The following is a 10,962-nucleotide window of genomic DNA, read 5'->3' as shown; positions in this document are numbered from 1 at the left end:
ATATATATATATATATATATATATATATATATAATTTGAGTGCAGTACTCGGAGTGGTCGAGACCCCAGACATCCAATGAAAAAATAAGTCATAGGATTGAAAGGTGGTGGTTTGGAAAACGGAAAGCCACAGGGGTTTGTCGTGTTTGCATTGTTTTCGTCGGTGGTTTTGGACCTGTCTGAATGCAGTTTGTGGTTCGACCTCGTTGACCCATTTCCTTGACAGTTGTTACAGCGAACGCTCAAGGCAGGTAAGGAGGTGAGATCTTGTGTCGAGGTCGATCGAAGGTACGAGCACAGAGCACACACCATTGTTTCATGAACATTGCTGTACATTTTGTGCAAGTTTTCAAGTTGGTTCAGGGTGTTCGTTCGATATACACCTCGCTATAAGCCTTGCTTTGATGCACACACCTTCTCCGCACTATACAATATATTATGCACTTCGAAACACGACCAAAGTGTGACCTCGTGGGACATGAAGGTATAACGTGGGACATGTAGGTATAACGTGGGACATGTAGGTATAACGTGGGACATGTAGGTATAACGTGGGACATGCAGGTATAACGTGGGACATGCAGGTATAACGTGGGACATGTAGGTACAATGACCTGCTCCAAAGCCAGTCTTACAAAGGGTCTGCGATGTCTGAAACACGAATGATGTCATAAACATGCAAAAGGAAAATAAAACATTGTGGGAGGATTCCCCATAAGGAACCCCAACCACCCCTTCGCCCATTCCCTTACCCACTCCAGATGATCCACAGCTTTTTCCACTCTGCGTGGAATTCCCGCTCTTATCTCACACCCACAAAGAACCGATATATTGCAATAGGAGAGTGAAAGCTGGTGGCTAGGGAGTGGGAGGAGGATGCTGGGGTGGTTGAGGGAATGGAAACGGGTCGAAGTCCTGCAGAGATGGAGAGAAAGGAAGCAGGTGGAGATACTGTGGAGATGAATGGAAAGGAAGCAGGTTGAGGTCCTGCAGAGATGGAGAGAAAGGAAGCAGGTGGAGATACTGTGGAGATGAAGGGAAAGGAAGCAGGTTGAGGTCCTGCAGAGATGGAGGGAATGGAAGCAGGTCGAGGTCCTGCAGAGATGGAGAGAAAGGAAGCAGGTGGAGATACTGTGGAGATGAAGGGAAAGGAAGCAGGTTGAGGTCCTGCAGAGATGAAGGGAATGGAAGCAGGTTGAGGTCCTGCAGAGATGGAGGGAATGGAAGCAGGTCGAGGTCCTGCAGAGATGGAGAGAAAGGAAGCAGGTGGAGATACTGTGGAGATGAAGGGAAGGGAAGCAGGTTGAGGTCCTGCAGAGATGGAGGGAATGGAAGCAGGTTGAGGTCCTGCAGAGATGGAGGGAATGGAAGCAGGTCGAGGTCCTGCAGAGATGGAAAGAAAGGAAGCAGGTTGAGGTCCTGCAGAGATGGAGGGAATGGAAGCAGGTCGAGGTCCTGCAGAGATGGAAAGAAAGGAAGCAGGTCGAGGTCCTGCAGAGATGGAAAGAAAGGAAGCAGGTTGAGGTCCTGCAGAGATGGAGGTAAACGAAGCAGGTTGAGGTCCTGCAGAGATGGAGGGAAAAGAAGCAGGTCGAGTCCTGTAGAGATGGAGATAAAGTTAATGTAAAGATGGAGGTAAAGGTGAACATCCTCCCCTTGAGACGTACATTATAAGCCTACGGTTACACTTTGAAGGCTTCATGACGGTTAATTGGATGGCACAGGTGGTCACATACATGATCACCTCTGACCTGCTTGGTCATTATTTGTCACCCCCCCCCCCAATTCTAACCCAAACCCTAATCCCCCCCCCTCCCTGCATGGAGCCAATTTTGGAAGAAAAACGAATGTCTTGGTGCAATCCCGCAGGTACTCCATTCCAAGGGACAACACACATTGATGCCTCACACTGCATGTGAAACACCTGGATTATAGTTTCTACCTGGGTCAGGAATCGAACTCAGCCCAGACAGCTCAGGGGGGTGTGTGCATACCAGCCCTGAAATCGACTTAATATAATAAACGGTTTGGTTGAAGTTTTCCCTTGAATTAGAATGTTATCCCAGCCAACCAGCACCCCCGCCCCCACTCAGCCCCACCCCCCCCCCCACCCAGCCCCACCCCCCTTCGGTGGTGGAATTCAGATCGAATCCTGTGGCCGAGTCATACCAAAGACTTAAAAAGAACCAGACTGACTCAGTGGTGTGATGAGTACGTGCTGCTTCCTTGTTTGATGTTCAGAATATAAAAAAGTAGAGAACTGACCAACAAACCATAGGCTGGTAATAATAGTGCAGGCTTTGTCATGGGAATGGCCTCCTCCTGCGTCGAGGTTTCTTTTTAAGGGAACATGTTATAACCAAACGTCATGCGTCAGTAAAAGCTATTTCAAATCCAATTACTCAATTAACAGTCATTCATGGGGAGGTGCCGCAGGATTTGTTGGTAATTGTGACCCAGGATGTTGGGGGTGTCTCACATGAGGAGGGAGCATCCACAAGACATGTGTACACTGCATTCTATCATCACCAATCACACTTAATCACTTGAGTGACATCTTTTGGTCCCATCACTCTGATGACGACTTTGTTCCTGTTTTTGTTTTCTTCTTTTACTTACTTCCTCATCACTTGCAAAATGGAAGATTTTTCTACCATTTTCAATTTTTTTTTCTTTTTTTTCCATTTTTCTTCCATCTCTTCAATTTGTTAGTCGATTTTTGGTATTCTGTCTGTCTGTTTGTTATTTGGCATTTTTTTTTTTTGACAAGTATGTTGATCGCCTCCGTTTGTTGGGTGGTCGCTGGATGACCGTTATTCTCAGGTTTTCCGTCTGTCTGTTTGTATGTAATGGACAGCTCTGGAGGCCAGAGGAGTCAACCGATTTTGATGAAACCTGACTGGTAGGTTCATACCAGGATCTAGTTGTATGCTTTTGAGCACCGTTGCTATGGACGCCACCGTTCCCAAACAACGGGACTTTTGAAATTTTTGAAAAATCCTTAAAAAAATTAAAAAAAATCGAAAATCAAAAATCGCCTTTGGTGCTTTTATGCGCACTATAATCAACCTCTTTGTCAAAAAATTTCAGCCCGATCCATCAAAAACTGTATGACTAGTATGCAATTATGTAGTGACCACATATGTCACCTACCGGCTTGTCTGTGTTTGTGTTTGTGTTTGTTTGTGTATTTGTGTGTTTGTCTGTCTACAAGCCTCCGGCCCAAACCGCTCAACCGATCGTTGTGAAATTTTCAGAGATTAATGTCACCGACCCTGCAACGGTCCCGCATTGACATTTCGTGAAATTTGATCGACCGAAAAGGTCTACACAGGCCAATTTGAGCCAAATTTCCTAAAATCCTCAAATTTCATCCGAATGACTTGAAATTTGAACAGGATTTGTATATCAGGTCAACGAATTCAACCGCCTATTACTTTTGAGGTTATTATAGGTCAAAAGGTCAACATATCCCAAAAGGCCAACCCAAAACTAGGCCAAATTTTGAAATTGTTTCTAAAATTGTCAATTTTAATCCCATTGACGTGAAATTTGAAGACCATTTGCGTATGAGGTCGCTGAATTCAACCACCTATTGATTTTGAGGTAAACTTAGGCCAAAAGGTCAACATAGGCCAAATTTCTAAAATCCTCAATTTTCATCCGATTGACTTGAAATTTGAAGAGCATTTACATATCAGGTCAGTAGAGGATAAATGGGGTTTCTGGGACTCCCATTCAAATGAATGGGAAAAAGGGGAAAACTTTCTGACTCAAGCCCCAAAAGCCCAAAATAGGAGACTGATTTTCTCCCCACCTACCCACTTCCTTTCCATACAAGCAAATGTAAAATTGAGACTCATTTCCTCCCCCTCCCATACAAGCAAATGTAAAATTGAGACTCATTTTCTCCCCACCTATCCCCTTCCCTCCCATACAAGTAAATGTAAAATTGAGACTCATTTCCTCCCCCTCCCATACAAGCAAATGGAAAATTGAGACTCATTTTCTCCCCACCTATCCCCTTCCCTCCCATACAAGCAAATGTAAAATTCAGACTCATTCCCCCCCCCCCCTCCTCCCATACAAGCAAATGTAAAATTGAGACTTACTGATTCAAGCACTTCTTCCCTTTCATATTTTCATTCCACTCAAAGAGCAAACCAACGAATATTTGTCCATGTTCTACTTTAGGGAATAACTTAATTTTCCTTTTACATTCATCACCATCGAGTATATTCACAAAGATTACTTTGGAACTTCGTTCTTGGTTTAAATGTTTTTGTTGTGCAGAAATGAAATGATAAACTTCTCTTAATGCTCTTATTTGACCACCTCCTGAGCCACATATCATTTTGAGATTGTAGTAAATTGTTTTTCCATTGTTTAATTGAGGCCCCGCGAGGAGGAGTGATGTAAGCTACATTTTTTAATGATATGATGATGATAGGCTTGGATGATAGGGGAAGGGTTAAAATAGTGCTGTATGGCATTAACTCCAAAATGACCGATGTGTCCCTTACATCACTCCTTGAGGAGCCTCAATTGATAACCATCAATGTTTTAAGTCCATTCAAGGATATTTTTTTTCTTTACATCCTCCAACTCATTTTTAATTAAATTTATCCGCTTATTTGTTTTATCTACTTTTACCCCGGTTATTTCTTCAATAAGACTTATTTGATATTTCTCACATTCTTAATGTTTCCAATTGAAATACCAAGGCTGATTACATCTCCACTCGTTGGTTTGGTTATTGCTTGGTTCTATCATTTACAAATCAGTAAAAAGACGGCGGTCGCCTGTTAAAATTCCCAACCCAATATCTTAACACTTATACTTATAACCATAACGGAGACTATTAATTCCATTCTCTAAAATATATCTTTTATCATCAAAAGGTCCTAAAATGCTTTCTTATTTATCTCTTCTGTATATACTTTATGTTTATAACTTCTTATTGTATTCATTTTTCTGTATTCTTCCCTCTTTAAGGTTAAACAGTTGTAATAATGTTTAAAGTTTATTGTTTCCTTGATTATATTTTTCTTTATTCCCTTTAGCTTCTTATCACACCTTTCAATATTATTATTATTATCAATATACATGAAAGCATAAGACTTTGATCTCAATCCTATAAATTCACTCATGACCTTCCCACCCAATTCATCTTTAAACTTATCAATAACCTTTTTATTCATTGACGAAAACAACACATCACCTGACTTATAATTACTTGTCTCATATTTATCAATATTATCAATGATATCCTCATCTACATCACTTGTCTTGATTTAAAATATAAAACTATCTGTATCCATATATAACAACCATATATCAATCTATAATTCCAGCAATGTGTGTGTGTGTCTGTGTCTGTGTGTGTGTGTCTGTGTCTGTGTGTGTGTGTGTGTCTGTGTGTGTGTGTGTGTGTGTGTGTGTCTGTGTGTGTGTGTGTGTGTGTCTGTGACCGCTGTTTCTCGACAACCACTGGTCCGATCTACTTGAAACTTGCCAGGTATATTGCTGGGGACCTGAGGTTGTGCCTTTTCAAGGTTTGATATTAATCGGACAAGTGCTTCCCAAGTTATGGCCATTTATTTACCAAACCAATGACAAGACACGTTGTTGCGTGGGCGTGGTCGATGGCGAAGGGAAGCTCAGCCACGTTCCTCATTACAGGTTACAACGTATGGACTTCCGGAGAGTGATGACTTCGTGTATTCTCATAATTTCTCGATTTCTTATGCGCATTTATCGATAAACACAATGCCGCAAGTTATGATCGTTTTCAAATGAGGCAGTGCATAAATTTCGGTAACATCAGAGTGCTGGTATGCTCCGAACCAGGAAGTAAATTTTTTTTCTCTTCTCTTCTCTTTTTGTTTTTCCTTGTGACGACATTGCGAAAAGGCAAGATACGTTGGCGCTAATTGAATAATTGGCCATTAAAACCTAAATTGCGAATCTTCGTAACTGCGAATAATATGTGAACTGCCGCGCCACGCACGTACGGGCACGCGAGAGCGAAGAAACGGCCTGTGTGGTTGTTGTTTGTTGCTCGCGGTTGGAATATTTATTTATTAATTTTTTTTAATTTTTTTTTTTACGGGCACGTGATAGTATATATAAATATATATATAAATATATATATATATACATACATATATACAAATACAGTATATATATATATATATATATATATATATATATATATATATATATATATATATATATATATACAAATATATAAATATATATATATATATATATATATATATATATATATATATATATATATATATATATATATATATATATATATAGACTGTATACATATATCTATAAATATATACATACAAATATATATATATATATATATATATATATATATATATATATATATATATATATATATATATATATATATATACATCTATCTATAATTCCAGCAATGTGTGTGTATGTGTCTCTCTGTGTGTATGTGTCTGTGTGTGTGTGTGTGTGTGTGTGTGTGTGTGTGTGTGTGTGTGTGTGTGTGTGTGTGTGTGTGTGTGTCTGTGACCGCTGTTTCTCGACAACCACTGGTCCGATCTAATTGAAACTTGCCAGGTATATTGCTGGGGACCTGAGGATGTGCCTTTTCAAGGTTTGATATTAATCGGACAAGTGCTTCCCAAGTTATGGCCATTTATTTAATGACAAGACACGTTGCTGTGTGGGCGTGGCCGATGGGGGAAGGTAACCTCAGCCACGTTCGCCATTATGGGTTACAACGTACGGACTTCCGGATAAAGATGACTTCGTGTATTCTAATAATTTCTCAATTTCTTATGCGCATTTATAGATAAACACAATGCCCCAAGTTATGATCGTTTTCATATTAGACGGTGCATAAATTTCGGTAACATCAGAGTGCTGGTATGCTCCGAACCAGGAAGTAATTTTTTTTTTTTTTGCACGAATGTTTTTTTTTCTCTCTTCTCTTTTTGTGTTTTTCCTTGCAACGACATTGCAAAAAGGCAAAATACGTTGGCGCTAATTGAATAATTGGCCATTAAAACTAATAATTTATCAAAACGTTGGCAGATCCAGCAGCCTCCGCATTCTTGCCCTGGACGAGGAAACAAAGAAGAAGCGCCGTTTCCTCAGCCAAGTTGTTTATGAAGAGGTGCTCACGAGATAAAGGTGTGTACAATGTACATGGAGACAATTTTTATTATTATTTATTTATTGAAGAAAAATTGTTCCGAAAATAATTTATCAAAAAAGTGCACAACTTTTTTTTGTTTCCAATTGTCAAAACGGTTTGGCCTTTGGAAGTGTTGAGGAATTCAGCTCCACTCGACATGCTTGCCAACGAAATACATCTCAATTTGGTGGTAAAAACGATTCACAACGATGGGTTTCCTTACTCATTCCTCTGCAGTCTGCATTCAACCCCTTAATTTGTCATCTCATTGACCTCATTTCATATATCTATAATTCCAGCAATCTGTGTGTGTGTGTCGTTTACGAGAGCGAAGGAACGGCCTGTGTGGTTGTTGTTTCTGGCACGCGGTTTGAAAGTTTTTTGTTTTTGTTTGCACGTACGGGCACGTACCTACGGGCATGCACTAGTGCATATATAATTCCAGCAATCTCTGTGTGTGTGTGTGTGTCTGTGTCTGTGTGTGTGTCTGTGTGTGTGTGTGTGTGTGTGTGTGTGTGTCTGTGACCGTTGTTTCTCGACAACCACTGGTCTGATCTAATTGAAACTTGCCAGGTATTTTGCTGGGGACCTGGGTATGTGCCTTTTCAAGGTTTGATATTAATCGGACAAGTGGTTCCCAGGTTATGGCCATTTATTTACCAAACCAATGACAGGGCACGTTGCTGCGTAGGCGTGGCCGTTGGGGAAGAGATCCTCAGTTACCAATGACAGAACACATTGCTTGGCGTTTTTCACCCACAGTATCTATCTTCCATTGATAATACCAGCCATCTCTGTTTGTTTGCCTTTTCAAGGTTTGAAATTAATCGGACAAGTGGTCCCCAAGTTATGGCCAAGTTAGAGCGCATTCCCCATTACGGGTTACAACGTACGGACTTCCGGATAGTGATGACTTACTGTAGTCCAATAATTTCTCCATTTCTTATGCGCATTTATAGATAAACACAATGCCCAAATCCAGTCGTCGTTTACGAGAATGAAGGAACGGACTGAGCGAAGGAACGGCCTGTATGGTTGTTCTTTCTGGCATGCGGTTTGAAAGTTTTTTTTTTTTTTTTGCACGTACGGCAATGCACGTATGGCCACACACGTATGGGCACGCGAGAGCGAAGGAACAGCCTGTGTGGTTGTTTCTGGCACACAGTTTGAAAGTTTTTTTTGAGCGCAGGAACGGCCTGTGTGGTTGTTGTTTCTGGCACACGGTTTGAAAGTTTTTTTTTCTGCACGTACGGCCACGCACATATGGGCACGCACTAGTATATAGCAATGACACATTATCCTTATACTTTAATTTTAAATTATTATAGTAATAGTCATACATTAACGACTTTGACAAGTCAAGAATTGATGTTCCTATATAAATAGGTTTATCCATTTCAATACTCTCTTTTTTCAAATGAATAGCACAAAAGTCTCTGAAAACACCTCTGTTCGCTCAAAACTTGGTCTATTAATTAACTTTGAAGCCTGTTTCCCAGATGCAGCAAGTCTTATGTTTTGTCAATTCTGAACATTTTCCATCATCTTTTTCCAAATACAGCATTATTCATTAATTTATAAAAGTCCTTCTCAAAATCTGTTTTTGCTTCTGTTCTCCTTTTTGTATTAAAATCAATATACTTCTTTAACCAATGACTTTGTTTAAATTTCAAAATCCAATGAATTTTCCTCAATCTCAACCCAACAGATAAATATTGCCTCAAGTTCCTTTGATGCAAAACATAACTTTCTTTATCATTAAATATAGTAAGTAGTTTTTCTGGAGATTTATCTTTTATATTAAATGACTGTTGTTAATCACTTAACCATTCTTTTCTTAGACTTTCTTTATCAGGGGCATAAGGAAGGTCTTTATGTTTGTTATGAAGTTCTTCTGGATATTTTAAATCAACCTCAAAATAATATCCAATTTCAGCTTATTCCAATTCTTTTTGAGAGGAGATAACAATGTCTTGTAAAACTTTTTCATAATATTTTTCTTTAACCCATTTAAGTTTTCCATAAAGTAAAGGTTGAGACACAGCCCACCCATACAAATTGTTAGCATCATAATACATCAGGTATGAGTTGTCCTCGTTCTTATTATAATCAGGAAGATATTTGTTATTTGCTTCAGCATATCTCTTGGAACATACTTGAGATATTCCTCCTCTTTTAGCCTTCTCTATCATGAAAAGCATATCTTTATCACTGATTAATTCCAAATTCTGTTTTGTCATTTTTAACATGGCACTCCAAGCCAAACCAGGGGCCATGTAAGAGTGAGCGGGGTCTAATCCATAAGAAGTTTTATTATGACAGACTTCTAAAAGTTTCAAACACATCAACCAATAACAATACATCAGTTTTAAGATACAAATCATGATATTCTCCAAGATTCTTTATATTAAACTTCTCCCAAACCTTCTTAGCTTGTGTATAATCTCTATCGGAAATATGAGTTTTATTCAACTTGCAATAGAAACTTTCCCTTGAAGGAAGTTGTGTTTCTTTAAACTTCTCAAATGAATCCATGTAGTCATACGGATATATTCCCTTTTGTGAGAAGAGATCAATCTCTTCTTGATTTGAGAAATGTGGTTTAAGATTCGGTAAGTTTTTAATATTTGATGCTAAGTTAGATAATGGACTTGCCATAAACTTGTTTGTGTCAAGAAATCTGATATGAGTTATGGGGGATGTATGAATTGTTTTTGTGAAAGAGATGTATTTTTGATCTGTGTTCGGAATGGCAGAAATATCTCCAGATGTCTTTGAAAGTTCATTTATAAACAGATGTGTGTCATAGTGAGCGTTGTTGTGAAAAAAGACAGGAATAAAGTTTGGGGGCTTGTAATTAAGATTACAATGGGAATGAGCTGGACCTCTATATTTTCCAGTTAGATGACAATGATCCCTCACTTTGACCTCTCCCTCAATTTTCTCCTCACAAATATGACAGATACTGTTGGTTCACGAGTCAGTAAGTGACCACTATATTCGTTATTGGTTCACGAGTCAGTAAGTGACCACTATATTCGTTATGGGTGTGTCTGTCTGTCTGTCTGTCCTGAGCATAGCTCCGTGGGTTTTGATCCGATCTTGATAAAATTAGGGTGCGTGTTTTGTATCATGATCTAGTTGTGTTTTCTGGAGAATGGGCATGCTGCGCCCATTATGGGTGGAGCCACGCCCAAAAAACGTGTTTTTTGGGGGTAGCCGGTTTCAAGTTACATCTTCTCCGATGGGGTTTGTCCAATCTGGCAGGGTTTCGGTATTTGGTTAGCCCAATGGCACCTGCATAACCCCACGGAGCTCGATTTTTCATTTTCGTCCCAAGGTCAAGGTCACAAGGTCACGAACTTAGAAAATGTCAAAAAAATCAATAAATTGGGCATCAAGGTCCTAGGGTTTTCAACTGTTTCGAATGAAAGTTGGTATGCAAGTAGTGCTCTTCGTGTACTACAACTTTCATCATTTACGTTTTTCCCGATTCCCGCCATAAAAAAATAAAAAAAGGGTGTTTCATCATTTTTATAGTTGTTTGAAATTTTTAATATCTGAACTTTGTTTGTATCCGTTAATCCATATACATTAACAGATAGATTATTCATTTTCTCAAATTTAGGAATATCTCTCAATGACATTGGAAACTTTAAATCTTTAACATTTAATGTATTCTCGTATTTCTTATAATGTTCAACCCTTTCAGGTTTCCATTGTGGAAGATGTAAGTGAGCAAGACCAGATAATAGAAAACATTTATTATC

Source organism: Eptatretus burgeri, chromosome 1 (genome assembly GCF_056783735.1).
Source record: "Eptatretus burgeri isolate ZD-2024b chromosome 1, Ebu_testis_v1, whole genome shotgun sequence".
Taxonomy (NCBI): Eukaryota; Metazoa; Chordata; class Myxini; order Myxiniformes; family Myxinidae; genus Eptatretus; species Eptatretus burgeri.
The sequence above is the reverse complement of the archived record's forward strand: the minus strand, read 5'-3'. Positions refer to the sequence as shown.